The sequence below is a fragment of the Mustela putorius genome, unplaced genomic scaffold, assembly GCF_011764305.1.
Source record: "Mustela putorius furo isolate JIRA1106 unplaced genomic scaffold, ASM1176430v1.1 tig00003845_pilon_pilon_pilon, whole genome shotgun sequence".
Taxonomy (NCBI): Eukaryota; Metazoa; Chordata; class Mammalia; order Carnivora; family Mustelidae; genus Mustela; species Mustela putorius.
Genome location: NW_025421998.1, coordinates 69,109,938 through 69,135,162, shown reverse-complemented (window position 1 = coordinate 69,135,162; position 25,225 = coordinate 69,109,938). Strand labels below are relative to the sequence as shown.

The window sequence follows — 25,225 nt, the reverse complement described above, 5'->3', positions numbered from 1 at the left end:
GAATCATCAGTCTTACACAATTCAAAGCACTCACCATAGCACTTACCTTCCCAGTGTCCATCACCCAGCCACCCTATCCTTCACCTCAACCCCTCAGCAAACCTCAGTTTGTTTCTTGAGGTTAAGAGTCTCTTATGGTTTGTCTCCCTCCTTATCCTGCCTTGTTTGATTTTTTCCCTCCCTACCCCCCACAACCTCCCACCCTGCCTCTCAAATTCCTCATGTCAGAGAGATCATACAAAGGAAAATAGTCAACAAAACCAAAAGACAACTGACAGAATGGGAGAAGATATTTGCAAATGACATATCAGATAAAGGGCTAGTATCCAAAATCTATACTTAATTCCTTTTAAAGGCTGAAGAGTAATTCATTGTATGGCTATACCACATTTTGTTTATCATTTCATCTGTTAGAATAAATAGAATTGAGACTATGTTTTTCAGTAATTTGACTTAACCGGTTCTAAGCCTTGGTTTATGATTTTAATAGCTTTCTTAAAGTCTTTTTGTGTTAACTTTACCTTTTTTATTTCTACATCCATTTTGATCAACTGATTCCCTCTCTCCCCCACATATGGGTATTATTCTCTGCCTATTTTGCCTGTTCCTAATTTTTTTAATTAGATAATGAATATTAGGGGGGCACCTGGGTGGCTCAGTGGGTTAAGCTGCTTCCTTCGGCTCAGGTTGTGATCTCAGGGTCCTGGGATCGAGTCCCGCATCAGGCTCCCTGCAGGGAGCCTGCTTCCCTCTCTCTCTCTCTCTCTCTCTCTGCCTGCCTCTCTGTCTACTTGTGATCTCTATCTGTCAAATAAATAAATAAAATCTTTAAAAAAAAGATAATGAATATTAGGATTCACATTATTAAGCTGAAAGTTATGGCTTTGTTTCAGTAGTGTTTGACTTTTCTTTTTTCTTTTTTCATTCAGTTATTTGCAAATCAATCTGATGATCTCAAGGCTCATCTTATGCTTTTATAGAATGATCTAGGGTGTTATTTATTCTGGACCTAGTTTACTCTCACTACTAAGGCATGAACCTTCTGGAGTCTACAGAATGCCCTGATTATTCAACAAGGTCTCTACATTTAGGAAATTGTTCAACTGACAGCTTCTCTGAAATTGATTTTTCCTTTCTAGTTGTTCTTCAGCTGACCTCTTGAAGTTTCACCCTAAGAAGCACAGCTTGGTATTTGAAGCTGTAAGGGGATTCCTATGCCAGTTACCACAGCTTTTTTCCCTGCAAAGCTCCCTTTTCACCAGCACTGTGTCCCACAAATTCTGGCCATCTCAGCCTCCTCGAACAGTAGTTTCAGTATCTCTCCTTATTCGGTCTGTGAGGCTCTTTTTGGGGCTCCCTTTCCTCTATCACAATCTGGACTTTGCTTCCAGTATAAAATATGGGCAGTTTTGGAGAGCACCTGCTTTCTTTCCCTTCTTCTAATGATCACAGACCTGTCTTGCCCTTTTCCCAATATCTGAAATAGCTTCATATAATTTGCTTACTTTTCTAGTTGCACACATGATTGGGAGAGCAGTACTGCAGCAATCTAGCATAGTTGTTTTTTTTCTTCTTACATTTATTGTAGTGAATGTAGTTTGTTTAAACCTTAATATCAAATCGGGTTATTGTTAGAAGCAAGCTTTTTGTTACTGTGTATTTTTATTTTCAGGAATTTCAAAGAATTCTTTTATATGGAGACCAGAACATTATTTAACTGCAGTATCAAAGTTACACCAACATCTTAAAAAAAAAAAAAAAATTGGGCCTAATTTTTTCAAAGAGGTTAAGATAACTTTTAGGTCATTTCTTTTTTTGTTGTTTGTTTTTTGTTGTTATTGTTGTTTGTTTTCATCTTGTGGGTTTTTTTTTTTTTCTGGTGGGCGGTGCAAGTTGGTGATTTCATTCATTACATTCACAACACCCATAAGTTCTTTTAAAAGGACTGGGACTCAAAATGAGCACATGCTGTTGTAATGGTTCTTACCATAGTATGTATTGAATTATGAGAAGTACTCGTGGCTGTATGTTACCCAGGAGGACTATTTAATATACTTGGTTGTAGAGATTGCAAGTTTTTAGCTGTGCTCTGTTATCCATATTGAATCACAAATTTATTATTGAGGTATTGCTTTCTAGGCAGTCATGTTATGCTGTAGGAGAATTAAGGATAAGAATTAATTTTCTGTTATGGAATGTTTTCTCCAACTATAAATGAATGCATTAAACATACACATTACTAACTCCTAGAACTAACACTAAGAAAGTTGTTTAATTATTAGTTTGGAGCATAAATTAATCATAAAGTTTCCTAATAAAGGTACTAGAGAAACATTTAGGGGAAAATATTTCTACATTAATGCAATTTAACTGACAGAAGCTTGTCAGCACTTAGAAACATTTATTCTTAGTTATAAATGGTGCATTTTTCAGCACCATTTTTATTCTAGCTTTCTATCGATATATCATTTAGACCGAAAGTGCTGATGTGGGTTTTTCAGTCGTAGCCTGCAAATGTATTGAAGGTGAATGTGGTTTTAGTTAAATAGCCTGTTTCCTATATAGTCTGGGTATTGGATTTTATTAGACTGTTCAAAAGACTTTGTTGTCAAATATATAGGCTTGCTGATCATTTATATGAAGTGCCTTAGTTTTAAAAAAATTAACTACATATGGGTGGTTCATTTATCAGCTCTCTTATCTAGAGCCATTTCCAAAGTTGGAAGTGTATTATTGAAAGACATGAGAAGTTATTGTCATCAGGTCTTCCATTTATATTGGTTTACTGCCATGTGAAATTTATAACTAAACTTTCATATGAAGAAGATAAAATACACTGTCATCTCATTTTGTCCCATTGTACTTTTCAGTTACAGGAACAATATGCCTTCAGTTTCATGACATGGTAAACTAGAAAAATCTATATTACTTGGTATATGTCACTCAGTGTATATGTTTGTGAGTATGTTTATACATGACCCTTGCAGAATAAAGTTGTATTTATACATATCATGATGATATTTTTGTAGCTTTATGAACACACAGATTCAGTAGGTTAGATCATGAATATTCTTTGTATTTGTATATAGTAGTTAAGTCCCTCAACAAAAGTGTTCCAGTTACTGACCAAACTGTCTTATAATGAGCATATATTAATGACTGGTTTTATTGGCTAGTAGAAAGAAGTATTGAAAACTGGTCACTTATTAGACCATCTTACATATGCTACTTATGGTAAATTTACCATGTTTGTACATATAAGATGTTGTCTTGGATTTGTTGTATATAAGTAAATGCTGTTACTTACATTTCAAGGTAGAATTAGTTATTTTTATGAGTATAAATTAATACATTCTTGGTATATTACTTCTCTGATTTTGGGTTGCTTACTTCCTTGTGCCTCACTTATCTCATCTCTGAGATGGGGATGAAATAGTTTCTATTTCATGGGATTATGGTTAAAATTAAATGAGTTAATATATGTAAAGCTTTTAGAACAATTCTTGATTCCTAACAAGCTCAGTGAGTATTTGTTATTATCATTATTATTACTTAAGATAATTCAAGAATCTACCAACAATCTTTTTTTGCTCTTTCCTTTGTATATATTTATTAATGTATAATTTATATCTCCTAAAGTCAGCCATGCTAAGTGTAGAAATCAGTGATACATAGTGAATTTACAGAGTTGTCTAGCAATCACCACAATCCAATTTTAGAGAGTTCTCCACTATTTTGAAGAAATAGTTTATTTATGAGAGAGAAAGAAAGAGAGAGGGAGTATGCCAGTGGGGGTAGGGGTAGAGACAGAGGGAGAGAGAGTGGGAGAGAAGCAGACACAAGCCTGATGTGGGGCTTGATCTCATGATCCTGAGATCATGACCTGAGCTGAAACCAAGAGTCAGATGGTTAACTGACTGAGCCACCCAGGTACCCCAATATTTCCATCATTCTAAAAGTATTCTTATGCTTATTTGTAGTCACTCCTCTTACCTACCCCCAGCCCCAGGTCACCAGTAATTTATTTTCTGTTGTTAAATGTTTGTTCTTTCTGGGCATTTTATTTGCATAGAATCATAAAACAAATGCACTTTTGTGTCTGGTCCCTTTCATGTTGTAGAAGTGTCAGTGTTTTATTCCTTTTTATAGCTGAATAGTATTCCGTTTATGTACTCCACTTTTTAAAATCTATTTGCCATTTGATGGACCTTAGGGTTTTTGCAGTTTTTAGGTATTATGAATAATGCTGCTATAAATACTCATATTTATAAGACTTTCTATAGAGTGTATTTTTGTTTCCCTTGAGTATATTCCTAGATGTAGAATTGCTGGATTGTGTGGTAAATTTATGTTAATTTTTCAAGAAACTACCAAACTGTTTTCTAAAGCAGCTGTGTGTAACAGTTCACATTCTCATCAGCAATGTGTGATGGCTCTAGTTTCTCTATATCCTCGCCAATGTTTGATATTTTCTGTGTTTTGATTATAGCTATTCTAGTGTGCATAAAATAGTATGTTGTTGTGATTTGAATTTGCATTTCTCTAACTTCTCTAAAGCACATTTTCATGTTTCTTACCCCTGGTTTATGCCCCCTTTTGGAAGTACTGTGCATCTCATAATGCATCAGTATATGGGCTTAAAGACCCAGTCCTTTGCCTCAACTGGAACAATTCTGAAAGGCTATTTCCAACTTGAGGTTTTTGTGTCATTGGCGAAATCCTATGTTACAACTGCATTGCAGTCCAGTTTCCTTCTGCCTGTCCTGCTTCCTTCATTTCTTTCCAGATGTTGTTCCTGAAAGCACACCCCCAAATGCATGCAAATCTTAGTCTTAGAGTCTGTTTCCCAGGAATCCAACAACAGCAGAAATAAAGTTGACAGGAGTCACTAAATTAGAGATGGCCTTTAGTCTGAAATTAATATTTGGGCAGAGCCCCATGTAAAAGGAGGAAGTGAGCCAACCGGATATCCAGGGTAAGAATTTTCCTGACAGGGGAGTGAGTATAAAGATCCTGGGAAGGACCATGCTTGACAGCAAGGAGCCACATGTGGACAAACCAAAGAGAGAGAAGTGGTTGTAACCAGGGGCCAGATCAAGCAGAGCTTTGACAGCCATACCCTCTGTGGACCTTGAAGTATTTTTGGCAGCAGGATTCCGTGGTCATTCTACATGCTCTGTGAAAATAGAATATAAGGGACTGAGAGCAGAATTAGAGCTGCAGTCTGGAGGCTGCAGCCATAGTCCATATGAGAAATGGTTGTTGTTGAGTCAGATTGGTAGCAATGGAGTAGGTTAGAAATGGCAAGATTCTGGATATATGTTGAGCATGTAAGTTTTTGATGGTTGGGATATGGAATGTGATAGAAACAGAGAAATGAACAATGATTCTAAAGCTTTTGTCCTGGGCAATTGGATGAGTGGAAATGTCTGTACTGAGAAAGGGAAGGTGTAGGAGCAGGTGGGGGTAGGTGGAAATCAAATTTCCAGTTTTAGACGTGTGAAATTTGCATGCCCATTAGAAATTCAAGAGTAGATATGGCCTGAAAAGTTGGAATGCAATTCTGGGTCAGGACTGAATTTAGAATTTTTGAGTTGTCAAGACATAGATTTAAAGTTGTGGATCTGAGTGAGATCCTTTAGGCAAGGGTTTGCATACTTTTTCTGTAAAAGGTCAGGCAGTACACTACACAGTACACAACTATTCAACTCTGTCCCTGTATTGTGAAATATGATAACAATAATTAAATGGGTGTGGTTATATCCTAATAAATCTTTATGTATAAAAAAATAGGTTGTAGGCTGGACTTGGCCGGCAGGAAGTAGTTTGCTGACCTCTGAGCTTGACAGTGAGTAGAGAAAGAAGAGATTTTAGGCCTGAACCCTTAGCCCTGGTAATCTAACTTAGAACCAGGAAAATGAGAAGGAAAAACCAGTGATATCAGAGGGAAACTCAGAAAATGTGTTCATGTTATAATTTATGTTTATCCTCGTCTCACTTATATTTGTAAACTGGACAAAAATTTATATATAAATTTTTATAGAGATTTATATATAAATCTAAATATGTAATATCCTGACTGCCTTTGATCTTAGACATACTATTTCTCTGATAATTGTTCTTCATTGACCAATTTCTAGAATTTATGGATAGTATCATGTAAAATGCTCAGAACTCTTCAGATATTTTGTGCATGGAGTTCTATTCAAAATTTTTAGTACACTGTTCTTTTTTTTTTTTTTAAAGATTTATTTATTTAACAGAGAGAGATCACCAGTAGGCAGAGAGGCAGGCAGAGAGAGAGGAGGAAGCAGGCTCCCTGCTGAGCAGAGAGCCCGATGTGGGGCTGGATCCCAGGACCCTGAGATCATGATCTGAGCCTAAGGCAGTGGCTTAACCCACTGAGCCACCCAGATGCCCCCCTAGTACACTGTTCTAAATACTTTTTTGTTTGTTTGTTTGTTTGTATAATCCAATGTGTGGGGTTATTTGTTAAGTTGATGTAGTTGAAGGTTTTTTTCCCCTGAATTTTCAGGTGGTCACTGTGTTGGGAGCACCTACATTCTCAGGAATCATCATAAGTCAAAGAAGAGTGCAGGGGCAACAGATAAATGTTAAGTTGAGTATTTCCATTTCTCAAGACCTTTGAAATCTTAGTTGAAGAATGTAGTTGCACACCATCTATGAAGTAACTAAAAAATGAGCTGTGTAAGCACACGTGAACTCAGTAACCCAGATGGGTAGAAGGGATTTCCTGGACTTTTGGAATCTTGACTCAGAAAGACTACTGATTAGACATTAGCAGAGATTCTGGTTAAACTTGTATTTAATTTGTAGAATTGTATTTATAGCAAGAAATTCCTGGTGTGATTTTTATTTTTCTGATATTGTTATAAGAAACGGATTCCAGGTGAAGTAGGAATTAAGGAACTACTTAAGATACACCTTTTTTTCAGTAGCTTTTTGGAGTTCAGACACCAGAAGTGATTCTATATTGTCAACTGACAGACATTATGTATAAAGAACTCACATTATTGTAGGTCACTGAATTAATTTAAGAAAGACTGATTGACATCACTCCTTTAGGGAATTGTGGGCTGCTATTTGATATTATTGTCTTTGTCAGATATGAAAGTTTAAAATGAATTTTAGTTTTAGTGTGTAGGGACTTTAAGAATGAAGTGATGTCCTTTCCAAATTAAAAAAAATTTTTTTCAAATAGACAAGAAGTGGAGTATATAGACTTTGTTTCTACCTCTTTTCTCTAGGATAGTTAAGTGCTTGAGCGTAACAGACTATAGTCAATCATTCTTAAATGGAAAGAGAGAGTTCTAGGAAGCATTGAAAACACTTTATAGTTTGGCTCAAAAATTAATTTTTTTATTTGTGGGAGAGGGTGGTCATAATTGGTGTCCCTTATGTGCCTATTATAGTTTGAATGCTTTTGTATTCTGTCAAATATAATGTGTTCTGGATGAGATCATCAAGAAAGAACATTTTTCATTGTCGTTACTATAGCAGTTGGGCAAACGTTTTTTGCTAAAAGGCTCTCAGTAATTCCTAACACTCGTGTTGTTTAAGCTCTTTGTGGTAACCATTTTTTTTTTAAAGATTTTATTTATTTATTTGACAGACAGAGATCACAAGTTTGCAGAGAGGCAGACAGAGAGAGAGAAGGGGAAGCAGGCTCCCCATTGAGCAGAGAGCCCAACTCGGGGCTCGATCCCAGGACCCTGGGATCATGACCTGAGCCGAAGGCAGAGGCTTAACCACCCAGGCGCCCCATGGTAACCAGTTTTAATTGTGTTACACTAGTATATCATTCCATGGTATACTAATTACCTTCTCAGATGAATTTATGTTCTTTGTACTCAAAATATTTTAGAAAATAGATTGACTAGTATGAATTTATGTGGCCATCTATTTTCTAACCAAGAAGATAAAGTTCTATGAGCTAGGGCAGGGTTAAATATGATGGAAAGGTCATGCCTTCACAGTAAAACTCCTTGTATGTTATACTGTCATTTGCTCTTAGTTCATTACTAAAAGTGTATGGGGTTGTTCTAGGTATGGCCCTTATAATAATATGTCAGTTAAAAAAATAAGCATAAGCCATCCGAAGATTTCAAAATAGCATGGCCAATTTAGCCCCAATACTACATTTAGGTATGATAGCAATTTCACATTCGGAATTCAAGCTGCTTTTTATTGTTTTATTTTTCTTAAGAAAAATAAAGCAGAGCAGAGAGCCCGATGCAGGACTCGATTCCAGGACCCTGGGATCATGACAAGAGCCAAAGGCAGAGGCTTTAACCCACTGAGCCACCCAGGCACCCCTCAAGCTGCTTTTTAAATCAAAGGATCCTAACTTTTACAGTATTACGTGGGAAAGGATCCTTGTGTCTACCCTTCTAGGATTCTCTGCAGGATTCCTAGCCATCTTAGAAGTATAGAGCTTTGGGTTTTGCGTTTGGCTTTCAAGCTGTGTGTGATTTTGGAATATTACTTTTTGTTCTCTGTTTCTTCATGTGTAAAAACAAAGCTTTTAAACTCGGTTATTTTATTGACCATTTTAAAATAGCACATATATTTTGAATAATTACTGTTTGCCATGTGATATACTAAATATCCTAGGAACTAGGACAAAATAAAAGATAAACCCTCTGACTTTGAGAATTTTAACATAGAATTGCTATGAAAATAGCTGATCATAATTTAAAACAACATTTAGGATAAACTGACAGAAGGAAGGAAGTAAATATATAATAAGGAAGAAAGTAGTATGGGTTTGAAGGACCTAAGAGGGCTTTTTGGAAGAAATTGTTTTGGAGTTGATCTGGGTTTGGATAGGAGGTAGATAATTTGCCATGTGAGGTTGGCCATAGAGAAAACAAGTGTAAATAGACACAATTTAACTTTACGTGTGTGTGTGGAGCTGGTGAGGTATTGTGGATGGAACAGAAAATGCCTATGGGGAAGGTAATAGGAAACAGGTTGGATATATAGATACGGAGGATCCTGAGTTCTACCTTGAGGAGTTTCAGTCTGATTTTGTGGTAAATGGAAGCTTTTATGTTTCTTCAGCAGAGAGTCATAAAAGCAGTATCTTAAGGAAGAGAGAGATTCCATTTCATTATTTAGATAAAGTCTAGATAAGAATAAGAGAACTTGATGCCAGACACCAGGAATACCAGAAGAGGTATTTCATAAAAAGGTAGTTTCAGAACAGAAGGCTTTTGCTTTGCTTTGCTTTGAATATACAGGATATTTGCAGGGTAAATGTATGAAGGATTGTTCTCTGATTTTATTAGTATTATTTTTTAAACCATGAATCTATAATATGGGAGACAGTCTCCTAGAGAACATTTTCCCTTGATTTTATTTACTAACCTGGCATTTCAGACGATGTTTAGAAGATTAGAAATTCTAAATGTTTAATTATAAACTTGTCTTCCCAATTCTGCTGCTTAATAGCTCTTAAGTTATTCTTGCCACCTTAAGTAGTCCTATAGTTGGTTTACCAGTTGAATTGCTATGTATGACCATAATTTGCCTGACATTTTTCTTATTCACTCATCATGGATGGTAAAGGGATCTCCTGAACAGTCAGCAGTCGCCCTTTCCCAGTCAGAACCCATTTTATAGAAGTGCTACCGGATGCGTAATCAGCAGTGTATCTTTGGAAAGGACATGGTTGGGTGATTTCCCCCTTCCTTATTGCTCAAAGAAGTTCTTGAAAGTCAGAAGGGTATCAGAGCTACAGTTTTAATTCTCTCTACTTACCTATATGTACTTTCAATGGTAAAACTCTTTCATGCCACTGGAGAATGTAGTTTTTGTTTTTGTTTTTTTTTTAAAGACCATTTTAGTCTACTTTGTATTATTGGTAGTTGAGTCTGTCTCCTCTACACTTTGCACAGGTTGGCAATAGAAAAATTTGTTTAATTAAAATGCTGTTCTTAATATTTGCATATAAACATTCACTAGCAAATCAGAATTATATTTTTATGAATTTCTTTCTTTCTTTCAGACTTCAGTTTAACTCATGTTATAACTTGGATTACATTTAGAACAAGCTGAAATTTTAAGACTTCTCAGAAAGATACACGATCTCACCACATGCCATCAAATTCTTAAAAAATAAAAGCAAGTCTGTTCAGTCCAAAGTGACATTACTCTGAAACTTTATGGAAGTATTTTGAAAAACAGAGATGGCAGAAAAAGTGGAAAACACAAACATAAAAGAAAATCGTTCTTTATCAGAATAAATTTGAGAAGGGCTCATCAGTCTAGTCCTTTTTTTCTTCCTTTTTGTCTTTTCTTTTTCTTTTGCTTTTTTTTAGTGTGATTCTAAAATATCCTGTGTCCTTTCTGTTGGTGATCATTATGGAAATGTGAGTAGTAAAATTATAAAATAGCCTTTACTACAGAGATAATTTATTTCAGAGCAGAAATGCAATCATGCCTCATGCTGTATGCTTTTCCAAAGATGCAGGCAGCATAAGCTGAGAGCTACTCTACAGACTTAGTGCTGGAAATCTCACATCATTAATACCTTCCCGTTAAGCCACACAGTGCACCAGCATGTAAACTTAGCACAAGAAAGGTACAGTAGAAGGTATTGTCATTCAGATGACAGATAAAGGTGGTTGATCACTTACAAAAACCCCAAGGAGAGCAGGGTAGGAACATTTGAGATGGACTGTGGAGTAGGGAGGAGAAGGTCAGGACAGTTTAGAAGGACCAAACTGATCAGAACTAGGGAATACCATCAGGGCGGAGATAAAGCATCAGGGAGTCCAAGACTGGGTTCTGGCAATAGAGGTTATATCCTTACAGAATTTTGATCTTGGAGAGATTCAGTAGATAATCTTATTAAGAAATAACCCATTTCTGAATTTGACTCCAGTGACTTATAAAGGTTAAATGACTTGTTATTTTAATCATTAATCACTGACAGACCTGAAAGAGCCTAGAAATCTTGAAATCTTGCACCCATGCTTAACCGGTATTATATGGACTGCTTTCTGTTAACTTAGTGATAGGGATAAAATGATGCCTTAGATGAAGTTTTTACTTCCGAGGCTCTAATGGTTTAGTGGGGAGACTTGTGTGTAAGTCAGAAAGTGAAGTACAAGGTTATAAGTGTTAGGATCAGACATGTTCAGGTTGCTTGGAAAGCCCCAGGAGAAGTCCTTCAAGGAGCTGGACTGTGGTACTGGGGCCAGGAAATGCTTCTGGGGCAAGTTGACATTTCATCAAAGTTTACTCCATGCCATGTTGGTATACTGGAGGTAGTGCAGGCATTTTCATGGCAGTTTAAGATAGAATTTAGGTAACCTTATCCTCTGTTTTCACTTCTGAATCTTGTTCAATAGCTAGAGGATTGAGTATACTTTTAAGAGTAGTACGTTACACTGGGGTGCCTGGGTGGCTCAGTGGGTTAAAGCCTCTGCCTTCAGCTCAGGTCATGATTCCAGGGTCCTGGGATTGAGCCCCACATCGGGCTATCTGCTCAGCAGGGAGCCTGCTTCCTCTTCTCTCTCTGCCTGCCTCTCTGCCTACTTGTGATCTCTGTCTGTCAAATAAATAAATAAAATCTTAAAAAAAAAAGAGTAGTATGTTACAGACATACTTGGCATGTCTGTATATTGAGCCAAAACATAGAATTTTTCTTTATAATATAGAATATTCTGTTGATTCTTTTCCTTTATAGTGCTGATAGGGTAAGAGTAGGAATGGAGGAGAATCTTCATTCTGTGCTCTGGAAAGAAGCTAAAAACATAGGATATGCTACTACATATTTATACCCTAGATTAAAAAAAAAACCACAAAAAAGAGGTGTCATAAGGTGTGAAAAGACCATTAATAATACATTTAATTTAAAAAGTGTTGATCATTTAAACTTGGTGTTAGAACAATTTTGTCTGAAAAGAACATGACTAGGTCTCCACTGATCCTATATGCAAAATACATTTTAGATGCATTAAGAAATAAATGTCCAAAATGGAAACTGTAAAATACTTAGAAGAAAGTATGGGTGGATCATTTGATAGTGGCACAAGGAAAGCTTTCTTTGGTAAAAAACAACAACAACAAAAGAAAAACAAAAAGGAAATGATAATGAAGGAAAGTTTGATAGATTTGATTATGCAAAATGAAGATGTCTTATTTGTCAAAAAAAAAAAAAAGCAAATGAGAACCTTGAAAAGTATTTGCAATATTGAACCTATCACTCATGTATGAAGAACAGCCACAAAAAAGGGAGGGGCGAGAGGTGTGGAGAAAAAGCATTGACTTTCAAGGAAAGTGGGCAAAGGTCATTGGTAGACAGTTTGGTGGGGGCATAAAAAGCCTGGAAAATGTTTACATGACTTTATTTAACATTTTCCACTTCTAGACATTTTTCCTGAGAACCAGAGACCAGAGAAAAGGGAAGGGTTTGTTTACTCTTAACGCTATTATGGCAGTAAATGTTCTAAATGTCCAAAGTGGTCACCTGCTAAATAAACAATGACCTATCCAAATGCTGGACTGCACAATTGCAGCCATTCAAAAATCATGTGTTTGAAGACAATGTAAGGATATTGAAAATGCTATTATATGGTCAAATTTTAAAAATAATTTGCACGTGCTGTGTGCTATAATTCATTCTTTCGTTCATTCATTCATTCATAGGTTTTATTTATTTGACAGAGAGAGTTAGTGAGAGGGAGAGCATAAGCCAGAGGGGAGACAGAGAAGGAGAAGCAGACGCCCCGCTGACCAGGGAGCCCAGTGCAATGCGAGGCTTGATCCCACCTGGGATGGATGTATGTATGTATAGACAAAAGACTAGTTGAACATAGACCGTGTAATGTGAATATGTGTCTTAAATGTGATTTTTCTTAGAACTTAATATGCTTTTCATGTTTCCTTTGGAGAAAAATTAAAATTGCGGACTAGCAATCTATATTGAATTATAATCATACTGTATTTTTACAGATGATTTTTCAACTCTTTTTCTCTGTTCTTAGGGCAATATGATACATCAAAATTCAATAATTAGAATTATAGTTAAAGTTTGTTGAATAATACTTGTTTAGGTGAGTGTCCAAATTGAATCAATATCTAATAGGTTTGCTTGAGAATGTTGCAGAATGTTACTACAGTTGGCTATATATTCTTTTTACCTGACTAGAGAGGAAATGATACTGTTTTCAGTTAAATTATTTTAAATATGAGAACGGCAAAAACCATGAAGAGCTGAGTAAAGAAACAATTTCATATATAAAAATACCAAAAAGCTATATTGTTTGCCTTATTTACTCACCTTTAGAAATCGTGTAACTGTATTATAATTTTCATTAAAATCTGAATATTTCTTATATTCCCACATTCATTGACAGGTAAAATAATTACAAAATTACTGTATGAATCCGTACACAGTAAAACAGTGTAAGTAGTAATATGAAGGCAAATAAAATTGGTCTATAATTTTAAAAATCAATTGATTGCTTTCTAATTGAAGGAGAGATCCATTTCCAGTTACTGTTTATGGAAACAGAAAAAAATAGCTGAGGGTAGAATTGCGATGTGAAAGAAAATAGCTCACATCATTTAAAAATAAGTCTTGGTACATTTAGTAGGGGAAAACAATGATAGATAGAGACATTTTCAGAGATTCCTCACTAAAGAATTGTCTTATAGTCTATTTTCCAATGAGATTCCTTCTTTTTTGATTTGGTAGCTAGTGGAAGGATCTGATGTATAAATTCCTTTGATTTGAAAATATCTCAACCCATTGAGCTTGAATACTATGAGCTGTCATTTAGCACAAACTTTAACAATTCCATCAGATTTTTTTTTTTTTTACTGTTCTTTCATGGAGACAGATGGAAACTTTAGAAAATTAGGACAGAAACAAATAAACAAAGGCACTCAAAAAAAGTAGAATAAGGGGAGTACATCTGAACTCTAATTTAATTTACCTTTATTTCTGAAACTTCAGTTTTTGGTTTAGAAACATGATAATGATAGCAAGTAAGATTTATTGAGCACTTACAGTATGCCATTTCCAGTGCTCCCTCCTTCATGTGGATTATCTCTAGTGGTCAACCAGAGCCTGTTGGGAGAGGAAGTTATTTTGTCAAATCTCACGTGTATCCTTGTTTTATGTGCCATGAAGAAAGAAAAAAACACTGTCACTTAGACTATACTGTCATTGACTACAATATATATCGTAATGCAAGAAATATTTGAAGAATTGTGATATATTAAATGCATTGGCTGGTAGATGTGAGACTTGATTAGCAGACTGATCATTAGCTGGTTCCTATCTTGAAGATTTTTTTTTTTTAAGATTTTACTTATTTATTTGACAGAGAGAGGCACAGCGAGAGAGGGGACACAAGCAGGGGGAGTGGGAGAGGGAGAAGTAGGCCAAGCAGGGAGCACAAAGTGGGGCTCGATCCCAGGACCCTGGGGTCATAACCTGAGCCAAAGGCAGAGGCTTAATGACTGAGCCACTCAGGCGCCCCTTGAAGGCTAGTTTTTAAAAAGGTTATTATCACTGAAAGGAGAAAATTTTACAAATGTGTAAACATGGAAGTAAAAAACAATGCTTCAATTCAGAATGAAAGTGAGTGTCTTCCACACATCTCTTGGCTAACTTTAGGCCTGTCCTTCCCAGGAAAAGTATATAACACCCATTTATGTGAACAGAGAATAAAATAATAAGATTCCAAGGGGTCTGTCAGTCTTCAGGGAGGGAAAGCTTTTTCTGTAAGCAGATGCTAAGCTTTAATTTCTGCTGGTTTTAGACATTAGATTGCAAAGTTGTACACCTGGCAGTGAGGATTGGTGATGGGGAGGATTTTTAACGTAAAACAGTAAATGGATATTGAGAAATAGATAGGTTGTTACCAGGGGAATGTTCTTCCAGGGATTCGGAACCATAAGCCATTCTTATATATGAGACTTTGGGAGCAGAATAAAATAACCCTTACTAGCATACAGAGTTTACAGATTGCATGTATTCTCTGAGCACAGTCGACAACAAAGTGTAAGTCTAATTGAAAATACGTTGTGATTTAAATCCTGCCTATTACCTGGTACAGACCTGAGGAGGGAAGAGGGAAGGAAGGAGAAATGGAAGGTGTTTTTGTTTTGTTTGATTGTTTGTTTGTTTGTTTGTTTGTTTTGAAAAAAGGTAGGGGCACCTGGGTGGCTCAGTGGGTTAAAGCCTCTGCCTTTGGCTCAGGTCAGGATCCCAGAGTTCTGGGATTGAGCCCCGCATCAGGCTCTCTGCTCAGCAGGGAGCCTGCTTCCCCCTCTCTCTCTGCCTACTTGTGATCTCTGTCAAATAAATAAATAAAATCTTAAAAAAAAAATAAAAAAAGGTAATACAAGGGGAGCAGTTGTAGGCACTAGATACTGCAATATCTAGTACAGTTTGTTCCCAGTTCCTGGCATAGAGCTCCTAAAACCCTAGGAATTTTCTAAGTGATAAAGATAATATGAGCATCTTTTGTCTTAAGGAGGCAACGCTTGGTGGGCCCCTAGATAGCTTCAGATGGGGGCTTGTCTCCAGGATAGCAAACCTTGATAGAAGCTTATAAGTTTCAGACATCACACAATCCTTGGGGAAGGGAGAGGGAGTAGAGATTGAGTAGATCATCAATAGCCAATGATGTAATCAGCCATGCCTAGGTAATGCAGCCTTCATAAAAATCCCTAAATGACAGGGCTCAGAGAGCTTGAGAGTTACGCCCACGTGCTAGGAGGGTGGCCCACCCCAACTCTGAGGGGACAGAAACCCATGTGCTTGACCTTGCCCCATGTACCTCCTTCATCTGAATGTTCATCTGTATTCCTTGTAATTAACTAGTAATAATTACGAAAATGTTTTGCAGAGGTTTCTGAGCCATTTCAGATATTGAATCTGAAAGGGTGGGGGTTGGGGGACCCACCCCCGGCTTTGTAGGCAAGTTGGATGGAGTGTCTTGTGACTAATGTCTAAAGTGGTCATTCTTGGGGGGACTGAGCCCTTGAACATGTGGAGTCTGATGCTAACTCTGGAGACCTATCAGAATTGAATTGAATTGTAGGACATCCAGTTGAAGTCAGACTTCGTTGGTGTCAGGAGTGATGTGAGTAAAAGTAACTCAACCATAATTTGGAGAAGTGGGTAATGAGGAACCCATATATACAAAGCAGGCAGAGGACAGTGAAGCAAGTAGGAGGAGTTAGTCTGTGATTGAAGCAGTGCGTATTGCAGATCAAGGGACAAGGGGGTTATGCTCTGTGCCATCTCTAAGAAGGCTGGAATCCCACCTGGAGAGTGGAGGCAAGTCAGAGAGAGGTGTGTTTGTGTTGCTAATATTAAATATTTCGGTCTAGGCTTCGTTGAACTCATATGTTTGTCTCACTTATTCTTTGTCATTTTTTTGCTGTAAGGCTGGAGCTTTTTCCTTTTGACAGCCTGGAGTTTTGCATAGTCATTATTGAGTAAAGCACAGACAATGCATTATCTACAATTTTCAGTTTGGGTTATTAAGAGCAAAAATTTAAGACACAAAGCAATCTGCACGTAGAATACTTCCTAGATATGAGTAATTGTTTCCTTAATTGTCCAAAGTCTAGCTTTGTTCATACTCAATTTGTTCATATTTTTTTGTGATTCATCTTTATCGGATCTTTGCAAAACATTGTAGCTATTTTGCTAAGATACAATAATTCCTTTTTTGCACTTATATTTCGTCAGATAATGAACAGTTTAATTATTGCCATTATAGCAAGAACAACTGATAATAAGTGTGGGAACAAAACACTGACTCTCAGTGAGTGTACAATTTGGGGTGTAAGGAGAAGAGCGCATGTATGGTAGACTGAACAACAGAGTGTCCTGCCCCAGGGCCTTGGTGTGCATGTTTCACAGAGGGAATGGAGAGCTTTGACTCCCTGGGTATTAGGTGAGATCTGGGACTGTATTTGTGATGCTCACAAACTGTCCAGCTCCTTTGTTCCTAGGAATTGTAGAGATTCAGAGGTCTTTTGAAAATCTCTCATTTATATATTAATCATCATCCATGTTTATAATTATTACTAAAAATGAACATAATGGAATATGTTAGTAGTTGGAGCTGGTATTAAAGCAGATAACAGACTTTCAAATAAAACTTGTAGGAATTCTCAAATTTACAAGTAAATTTTTTTATGATAGTTGAATGTATTTTGGCAGTAATGGCAGGGAGTAATATTGCAAATTGATCATTGAAATCTGTCTTTTAAACTTATCCTATAATTAGAGTTTGACTCTTCATATTTCTGTGTGTATGAATTTGTCTGTGTTTGCTTTGTTTTAAAATGTGAAACTAAAAATACACAGAAGTTGAAATTTAGTCCCACTGCAGTCCCATAATCTCCTCCTATTTTGTTCTGTTGCTAAGCCAGAAATTCACATTTACTAGATTATTATCTATTGCCATGGAAATCGTTTTGTTATATTTCAATTTCACTACAGGAACAAGCAGCAGGAGCTAATGGACCATAAGAGGGAAATTTGTTGTTTAAATAATGATTATCTTTTATATTTGGCTAACATGAAAAGGGGAAAGTACAATTCTTTTGTCACACAGCATGAGAAGGTAAATGGATGAGAGTTAGAGGCAGAATTCACCGTAAGAAAATTCATGGCTGTCTTGTGAGTCAGAAATTACATGACCCACTCACAAGCTGAACTGTAAAAGGTGTCCTTACAGAGCTATGTTTCATCAAATAACAAAGGAAGTCCTCGTTGTGGGTTTGGCTCCCCAGAGGTGAACAGTGAGGTGGAGTTTCGGGTGCAAGATGTGCTTCAGGGGCTGTGTGCTGTGGCTGGAAGGGGAAGCTGCAGGATTGGGCAGTTCCCATGAAACTCAGGTGGTATTGCCCTTAGGGTTGCCTCCTGTTGCCCCTGCCTTGTCGTGGGATGTGGGCAGCCCCCATGTGGGCTACAGGAGATTGAGTTCTCCGGACATGGGCACTGTCTTCTGACCACACTCCCCGCACGCGGCAGTCAGCCGGTCCATCCTTGAAGGCTTATCTTGGAGACGAGTCTGTCTACATGATCTTTTTCTTCTATGAGTATCAGGAATTTCTTGCAGTTTTATCCTTATGGTATTTATAATTCCCGGTATACATCACCTTGAATCAGGCAAGTGTTCACATTTTTTAAGACATATTGGTGATAAAAGCCCTTTTAACGTTGTGATTTGGTTTAAGTGCTTTTTGAATTATGTAGATTGTGTTCTGCCTTTAGCTATAGCATACCCTTTTTTTTTTTTTTTAAATTCATAGCGGACTGTGGCCTTCTATAGAAAGTTAAGGCTTCTCTGAATAGTATGTGACCATTTATAAGTGGACATATTTTTTTAAACTTTTTATTTTATAATGATTTCAAACTCAGAGAAACGTTTCAAGAAAAGGACAAAGAGCTAACATAAGTTGTTCACGCACATTCCCTGTTACTAGTATTTTACTACAGTTACCTTATCGTACTCTCCTCCTCTCTCTGTCTCCCTCACCCTTTACTCTGATACATTCTTGTTTTGGAGTTTGTTCATTTGTTTGTCTGTTTTCTTGGGTTGAGATGAAAAATTGCAACATGATGCCTTAGTATTCCTTTGGTACTTCAGTATTTCCTAAAAATAAGGATGTTGTTTCCTTTGCCTTTGGAGACATATCTTGAAAGAAGTTGCTGTGACTGATATCGAAGAGGTTACTGCCTATGTTCTCCTCTAGGATTCTGATGGATTCCCGTCTCACGTTGAGGTCTTTTATCCATTTTGAGTTTATCTTTGTGTACGGTGTAAGAGAATGGTCGAGTTTCATTCTTCTACATATAGCTGTCCAGTTTTCCCAGCACCACTTATTGAAGAGACTGTCTTTTTTCCACTGTATATTTTTTCCTGTTTTGTCGAAGATTATTTGACCATAGAGTTGAGGGTCCATATCTGGGCTCTCTACTCTGTTCCACTGGTCTATGTGTCTGTTTTTATGCCAATACCATGCTGTCTTGGCGATCACAGCTTTGTAGTAAAGCTTGAAATCAGGTAACGTGATGCCGCCAGTTTTATTTTTGTTTTTTAACATTTCCTTAGCAATTTGGGGTCTCTTCTGATTCCATACAAATTTTAGGATTATTTGCTCCAGCTCTTTGAAAAATACCGGTGGAATTTTGATCGGAATAGCATTAAAAGTATAGATTGCTCTAGGCAGTATAGACATTTTAACAATGTTTTTTCTTCCGATCCAAGAACATGGAATGGTCTTCCATCTTTTTGTGTCTTCTTCAGTTTCTTCCATGGGTGTTCTGTAGTTCCTCGAGTATAGATCCTTTACCTCTTTGGTTAGGTTTATTCCCAGGTATCTTTTGGTTCTTGGTGCTATAGTAACCAACTTCATCAAGATCAAAAGCTTCTGCACAGCAAAGGAAACAGTGAACAAAACAAAGAGGCAACCCACAGAATGGGAGAAGATATTTGCAAATGACAGTACAGACAAAAGGTTGATATCCAGGATCTATAAAGAACTCCTCAAACTCAACACACACAAAAGAGATTATCATATCAAAAAATGGGCAGAAGATGTGAACAGACACTTCTCCAATGAAGACATACAAATGGCTATCAGACACATGAAAATAATGTTCATCATCACTAGCCATCAGGGAGATTCAAATTCAAACCACATTGAGATACCACCTTACACCAGTTAGAATGGCGAAAATTAGCAAGACAGGAAACAACGTGTGTTGGAGAGGATGTGGAGAAAGGGGAACCCTCTTACACTGTTGGTGGGAATGCAAGTTGGTGCAGCCACCTTGGAGAACAGTGTGGAGATTCCTCAAGACATTAAAAATAGAGCTTCCCTATGACCCTGCAATTGCACTACTGGGTGTTTACCCCAAAGATACAGATGTAGTGAAAAGAAGGGCCATCTGTACCACAATGTTTATAGCAGCAATGGCCATGGTCACCAAAGTGTGGAAAGAACCAAGATGCCCTTCAACGGACGAATGGATAAGGAAGATGTGGTCCATATACACTATGGAGTGTTATGCCTCCATCAGAAAGGATGAATACCCAACTTTTGTATCAACATGGACAGGACTGGAAGAGATTATGCTGAGTGAAATAAGTCAAGCAGAGAGAGTCAAGTATCATATGGTTTCACTTATTTGTGGAGCATAACAAATAGCATGGAGGACATGAGGAGATGGAGAGGAGAAAGGAATTGAGGGAAATTGGAAGGGGAGGTGAACCATGAGAGACTATGGACTCTGTAAAACAACCTGAGGATTTTGAAGGGGCAGGGGGTGGGAGGTTGGGGGAACCAGATGGTGGGTATTGGGGAGGCACGTATTGCATGGAGCACTGGGTGTGGTGCAAAAACAATGAATACTGTTACGCTGAAAAGAAATAAAAAAAAAATAAGGATGTTGTTCCACAGAACCCAATATAATAATCAACCAGGAAATAAATATTAATATAATATTACCATCTGTTTCTCAGATCTCATTCACAACTCACCAGTTGTCCCAGTGATGTTCTTCATGAGTCCAGAATCCGGGATCATACCTTGTGTTTAGTTGCCTGGCACAACTGGTCTTCTTCAGTCTGGAACTCTTCCTTAGTCTTCTCTCATTTTCATGAACTTGATATTTTGGAAGAGTTCAGCCAAATCATGCTTCTTCTCTATTTGGTTTTATCTGATGTTTCCTCATGAATGAGTTCAGATTATTCTGGGCAGGATTACCCTAGAAGTGATGCTTTGTTCTTAGTTTATCATGTTAAAAGGTAGTCAGGCATGTCTTAGACTTTTCTTGTTTGCTCCAGCCTTGGAATTACTAAGAAATGGAAAATAACATTTAGACATTTAGAAACCAAGGTCTGGGTTCTAAAGATGCTCGTTGCTACTGGAGTATCTTTCCTGCTAGGTCTTCTCAGGAATTAGAAAATACAAGTTTTTACAAACTCTCTCTATGTCTGTCTGTCTGTTATCTATCTATCTATCTATGCCTGGATCCTGCTAACCTCAAATGTTTACCTGTTTGCTCATTTCCCCCTGTATATAACCAATCTCTCATCTATGTGGGTCACCAATGTGGCTTGGCCCTGCTATCCCCAACCAACTGGTTGAATATTGGGTTTTGGCTTTGCTGGTGATGCCAAGTACTTGCTCAGTCACAACCAAGAGGAAGGGACCCCAATGCATCTTATGTTTCCTATTCCTATTATTACTTTTCTGTAGGTGTAAAGTACTGCAGTGATTCCAAAAACAAAATTCAGCAGAGGAGGTAGTATTTGTTATGGGCTATATTATAAAAGACATTCCTAAATTAAAAATGGGATTCTCTAGTGGTTTAGTGGTTTCTTTTTTAGTTTTGTTTTTTCAAAATGAGTACTATTCTAAGATGTGAATGACAGGATTTTCGTGCTTAGCTTAAGATTCTGTTAAGGACAATAATAATAGCACTGGGATATGTGCTAAGCATTTTGATATTAAATATAGTTTCTGAATAAGAAACCATTTATATTGTTAAGGCAGATCTTTCTTTGGTTTCTTTTGGATTTATTTCTTGGTCACTCAAGTGATAGCTATTAGCAAAAACAATTTTTGTTGTGCCTTGTTTGTTGGTTTGCAATAATGAGAACAGTTATTGAGTCCAATAATTTTGTGCTTTTATTTTCAAGTAACAAAGTGTTCTTATTTTGTGATGATACTAAGGAAAGGCAGTTTAAAAGCTAGTTTTAAAGGATCTGTAGCTTTGAGAGGTTATAATTTAGAATGGAGGCATGGTGGTCAGAGGAAATGAGCCAAAGTTAAAAGCCTTTTCTGTGCCATTGAATCTGTAACCATCCTCAAAGTACTCTGCACTTTATGTCACAAAAAAGCCTCAAATCCCGTGGGTAAATGTTATCTGCAGGAACCTCATCATTTCTGAAAACAGTTCTTTTATTCTTAGAGTGTTTGAACAAGAAATACAAATAATAGTATTTTCTTCTCTTTTTGCAGGACAACATATGGATATAGGGGTTCTGCTATTTTTGAATAAGTGCTTTGTGATATAAAAGGCAAAATCAAATTTAAAATTAATGGTTGGTTAGACAGAAACTTAAGGTGTTGGTTAAATCTCTTTTGCCTCCTTTGTGAAGCAGGGGTGTCAGTCTTCTTTTCTTGTGGGGTTGTTTTATGCTTGATTTTCTTTTGGAAGATAAAATATAATTACTTGTCAGCCAAACAGTTATGGCATAGACATTTTTGCAAATAGCTTTAAAGGTAGATCTTGATTATATATAAGCTGTCAGGAGCACATAAGATATGGGCAAAGCACTTGATGAGCAGTGAATGTGGTTGTACAGAGGAGAGGAGTGAGTGAAGGCTCACATCATTCTTGTGCTCTACATATGTTCATATTTTCTCATGAGTCTTTTATGATTTCTGCTCTCCTTGTCCAGCATAACTTTAGTTGCTTCTTATCCCCTTCCTCGTCTCCTTTACTCTGTCTCTCTCCCTGATAAAAACTCACTCTCACACAAATACTCATACAATCACACTTGAACTTAAATAATTGGTGTGCTTAGAAGTGTTCCCAGCTGGAGGCCACACAGGGCCAATGTCTATAATTGTGTGTTTGTGTGTACACACACATGCACACACATTCCATTTTCAAATAGTTGGCACTGAGAGTACTTGGCTTACCGTAGTACAATATGCAGCTCACGTTTGTTGAGCGAAGGAATCTGAGTGCCAAAAAGACAAGTAATATTAAGGACCGAAGTGAACAGAGTGAAGGAATGGGCAGAGTCTCGTGAAGACATGATTTCTTCTATGAAGATTCGTTTGTTGTACGGATGGCTTCTCCAGAATGATCTAATATTCATATGGAACAGTGGTTAGCTTGAATCCACTGCTTTTCCCCACCTCTCTGAACCAAAATTTATTTGTGATTGACAGAGGGTAGTTCATTGAACTGTCCTGATACATCACTGGAAAGGGTGGATCATGCCTTAGATAAAGGCAGTGATCTGGGTCCAGGGCCAGATACGTGTCCTTTTCCCTCCTCTCGATAGAGGTCTTCTTACTGCAGCTCATTTTATGTCTTTTGACAGCCAAGTAACACAGAGTAGAGTGAAATGACTTTTGTGTGACAGAAACCATAGCAAACCACGCAGGACATTTGCCTTTAAAAACAACAATAAAAAGATCAAACATTCTCTAGTTACCACTTTAACAGTTTACAGTTTGGAGTGGTACTGCTAGTCCTGTCAATGAAAATTACCGCTTGGCATCTTTTTGGAGTATCTAAATGTGTGGTCAGGGACCCACTTGGGCACGGGGTAGTGCTATAAGCCCAGTTCACGATTTTCTGTACTACTTCCTAATGTGTCCGAAATGCTGAGAGCAGGGCACTGCTTCCCCTGCTACTTTTTTTCGAATGTCAATATCTTCCCCTTTCTTTCCATGTGGAGTTACATTTACTCCATGGGATAGCAGCAAGTCCACTTCTAACTTACTGAAACCATTTTCCTCCATTTGGTACTAAGTCCAAAGTTTCAGGAACAAAAAATTCTTCAAGTTGGTTATTAGGTATATAATAGAGAGCCCAACGAAAATGCGTGCATGTGTACAACAAAAGATGTACACAAGAGTGTTCATAGCAGCATTCCTCCTAATAGCGCCACATGGGAACACCTCTAAGGTCTGTCAACAGTACAATGAATACATTGTGGTATATTCATCAGATGTGGTGTAGTCATTCATTGTAGAGCAATGGAAACAAATGAACAGCTGGTCCAGGTGGCAACATAGATGAATCTCAATCATGTTAAAGGAAGCCAGATGAAAAAGAATACATCACGTATTCAATTTATATAAAGGTTAACCATTGACAAACCTCATTTTTGGTTTTGGAAACGGGGATAATGATTACCTTTGGGAAGGAGGAAGAGTAGTGACTCAGAACGGGCAGACCCGTGGTGTAGTCACTAGCGTGGGTGGCGGTTACATGGTTATCTTCACGTTGTGGTAAGTCATGCCGAATCATCACGTTTGTGCCCCTTTCTGTGTGTGTTATGTTTCCATTAAAAACCTTAATTTTAGGGACTTCTGGGTGGCTCAGTTGGTTGGACGACTGCTTTCGGCTCAGATCATGATCCCGGAGTCCCGGGATCGAGTCCCGCATCGGGCGGGACTCCATGGGGGGTCTGCTTCTCCCTCTGACCTTCTCCTCACTCATGCTCTCTCTCACTGCCTCTCTCTCAAATAAATAAATAAATAATCTTAAAAAAAAACCTTATTTTTAAAAAATTGATGTAATTATTCTCTTGTGTGTAATGTCTACTTTTTTCTGGATGCTTTCAAGGTGTTTTTCTTTGTCTTAGTTTTATGTTTGACTATAACTTGTATAGGTGTGATTTTCATTGTAATTTTCCTCTTGTGTTTCACTGAACTTTGCGAATCTATAATTTCATACTTTTCACCAAATTCAGGAAGCATGCTGCCAATATATTTTTAAATTAGACTTAAAGAAAGTAGAGGAACTAAGCTCACCTACACTTTGTATACCCTCGGGAAAAGACGACACTGTATATACATTATTCGTTTTAAGCATATACTTTGCTTTATAGGTCAGCACCTCAACTTCACAAGTTCCTGCCTCCCAGCTGGCCCCGTAAAACTGAACTGAACCAGTTTTCCCATTTGTTCTAAGTTCTTGTCTAGCCTGTCAACTCTTAAGCCACTAACGACTAACCAGTGTATACCCTTACCTTAGACTATACCTCCTAAAGCTCTTCACAGTGGAAGGCTTTCTCTTTACCACTGTGTTTCAGGGGCCACTGAAGACTGGTGGTGTTGTATATATACAGGTGTATGTATAGGTGTTGACCACTCACACCTAGCTTTTGCCAGCTCAGTGCAGATCCTTTTGTACATGAAAAATACCCATCCTTTTTTCTCTTCCATTAACTGGCCAGAGGGAACTTCTTGTGATGCCAGTTTATGTGGACCGAGGGAGAAGTGCTGAAGCATTAGGGGTAGGTACTGTAATAGTCTGAGTCATCTGCTCATTCAGCTTAGCTGTGGCCATGTTCCCAGTCTTTGAGGGAGTGGAGTGCTGTTGTGCCCATCTAGTTGTATGGTTTGCCAAATCAGATAACGGCAGCTTATGATGGTGGTTTGATTATTCACCTCGTCCTTT

The 25,225-nt window shown here is 37.5% G+C and overlaps 1 protein-coding gene across 3 annotated transcripts in view; it reads left to right on the top strand.

Moving 5' to 3' along the window:
• The window catches only part of IMMP2L (inner mitochondrial membrane peptidase subunit 2), an 860,599-nt gene that overhangs the window by 121,599 nt on the left and 713,775 nt on the right, over positions 1 to 25,225 (top strand). The window lies entirely within an intron of this gene.